A 2,594-nucleotide genomic window follows, 5' to 3' on the forward strand; every position below is an offset into this window, starting at 1 on the left:
CACTTGGAGGCTCCAGCTTCATATGGCACACACACACACACACACACACACACACACACACACACACGGGCATATAAAAAAAATCAAATCTTTTAAAAATATGCAAAGCAGTTGTGTTGGTTTGTATACTCGAGGCCCAGGGAGTGGCACTATTAGAGGGTAAGGCCTTGTTGGAGTAGGTGTATCATTGTGCAATTGGGCTTTAAGACCCTCATCCTAGCTGCCTGGAAGCCAGTACTCTGCTAGAAGCCTTTAGATGAAGATGTAGAACTCTCATCTCTTCCTGCACCATGCCTGCCTGGATGCTGCCATGTTCCTGCCTTGATGATAATGGACTGAACCTCTGAACCTGTAAGCCAGCCCCAATTAAATGTTGTCCTTATAAGAGTTGCCTTGGTTATAGTGTCTGTTCACAGCAGTAAAACCCTAAGACATCAGTATAAACTAGTATAAACCAGCTGGATGCCTGAATTTGAAGCTTGCATTTATTTATCTATCTATTTATTTATTTATTTTAGGTCAAGACCACTACATGGAAAGTGAATGAATGAAACACTCTTCCATTTGGAAATAAGCACAAATAATTTTCCTCCACCAGATCAAAAACCTCAAGGCCTGACAATCAAAGGCAGGTGAAGATATGCTCAGGGCTTCTCTTGGTGACAGTAACAAGAAGCTCGCAACCCACTTTCTCAAACTCTCAACTTGAGTATGTGTGTGTATGTACATATGCATATGTACATGTGTGTACATATGTGTGCACATGTGCACATGTGTATATGTTTATATTTGTGTGTGTGGGTGCCTCTGTGTACCTATACTTTTAGATGAAATCTGAAAATAGCCCTAGGATAAAATTTCCTGGTGGTTTGAATGAAAATGGCCCCCACAGGCTCACAGAGAGTGGCACTACTGGGAGGTATGGCCTTGTTGGAGTAGGTGTGGCCTTGTGGGAGGAAGTGTGTCACTTTAGTGGGCTTTGATGCTCAAGCCAGGCCAAGATCTCATTGTCTCTTGCCTGCCAACCCAGTGATAGAACTCTCTCTCTTTTTTTTTTTTTTTTGGTTTTTTGAGACAGGGTTTCTCTGTATAGCCCCAGCTGTCCTGGAACTCACTCTGTAGACCAGGCTGGCCTTGAACTCAGAAATCCGCCTGCCTCTGCCTCCCAAGCGCTGGGATTAAAGGCGTGCGCCACCACCGCCCGGCCGTGATAGAACTCTTAGCTATGTCTACAATACCATGTCTGCTTGCTACCCTGCTTCTCTCCATGACAATAATGGGCTAAACCTCGAAACTATAAGCCAGCCCCCAATTAAATGTTTTCCTTTCCAAGAGTTGCTGTGGTCATGGTGTCTCTTCGCAGCAATAAAGCACTAAGACTCAATTCAGTGCACCAGACTTTCCTTAGCTGTTTGACTGTGTTCCAACAACTCTCAAAGTGTTGCGACAGGAGCTTCAGGACCCCACCCTCTTGACAATGGGTAATGCTAACTGTGGCTTCAGGAGACTGTGATGAATTAGCTTAAGGTCATCAGCAAGTGTTATCACTTTGGTGATTGTCTTTGTCGTGGTTTCTATTGCAGTGATCATGTCACCTAGGGTTTTTTGGGCTTACACGGGTATTCATCATCGAAGGTAGTCAAGGCAGGAACTCAAACATGGCAGGAACCTGGTGTCAGGAGCTGATGCAGAGGTTATGGAGGAGTGCTGCTTACTGGCTTGCTCTTCATGGCTTGCTCAGCCTACTTTCTTACTGAACCCAGGACCACCCGCCCAGGCGTGGTATCACCCACAGTGGCCCTCCCTTATTGATCACTAATTAAGAAAATGCCTTACAGCTGGAACTTACGGAGCCGGTTTCCTAATTAAGGTTCTCTTTTTCTTCAGATACCTATAGCTTGTAACAAGGGAACCCAAAATTAGTCAGGACAGTGATGTTACGGCTCTTTTTATAACCGTTTAAAATAGTAAATGATGTTGACATGTTTTAGTAAAAACAGCTCTATTTTACAGGTAGTTACTCCATAGTCATCAGAGAATGTGCACCCACATTCTGGGCAGAGCTGTGCAGACCACGGTGATAGATACATATGCAGGCCTGGAACTCAAGTAGCAATCTTCTGTGCCTACAGACAGGCTGGGGGATGTTGGCACCAGAGGCTGGTGATGATGAATCAGTCCTTTCTGTACTTCAGCTTGATCTTGTGAAGATAAAATTTCTCTAGACCAAAGTCTAGTTAGAAGACAAAGATGAAGACAAAGAAGAGGAATTAGAAGAACAACTCATAGAAAGTGTGTGTGTGTGTGTGTCTGTGTGTCTGTGTGTCTCTGTGTGTATGTGTGTGTATACACAGGCGTCTGTATCTTCTACATTTTTTTTTTTTTTTTTTTTGTGAGAGACAGTCTCTTATTGGCCTGGGATTTTTGCTGTGTCGCAGGTTAGCTGGCACGCAGTTGCCAGAGATCTGCTAGTCTCTGGCACCCATCTTACTGTCCATGGAATTACAGAGGCATGCCACTACACCTAGATTTTTTTTTTTTAATTTTAGATATTTTCTTTATTTACATGCGAATTTCTCCATTCCCAGTTTCCC

General features: G+C 43.8%; 1 long non-coding RNA gene across 1 annotated transcript in view; it reads left to right on the forward strand.

Moving 5' to 3' along the window:
- LOC116084856 overlaps nt 1–701 on the forward strand; it is an 11,677-nt gene extending 10,976 nt beyond the window's left edge. Inside the window, exon 3 of the long non-coding RNA XR_004116292.1 lies at nt 519–701. This is a non-coding gene — a long non-coding RNA (uncharacterized LOC116084856). The remainder of the gene's footprint in view (nt 1–518) is intronic.
- The last annotated feature ends 1,893 nt before the right edge of the window (nt 702–2,594 follow it).

The sequence above is a fragment of the Mastomys coucha genome, unplaced genomic scaffold (assembly GCF_008632895.1).
Source record: "Mastomys coucha isolate ucsf_1 unplaced genomic scaffold, UCSF_Mcou_1 pScaffold9, whole genome shotgun sequence".
Classification (NCBI taxonomy): Eukaryota; Metazoa; Chordata; class Mammalia; order Rodentia; family Muridae; genus Mastomys; species Mastomys coucha.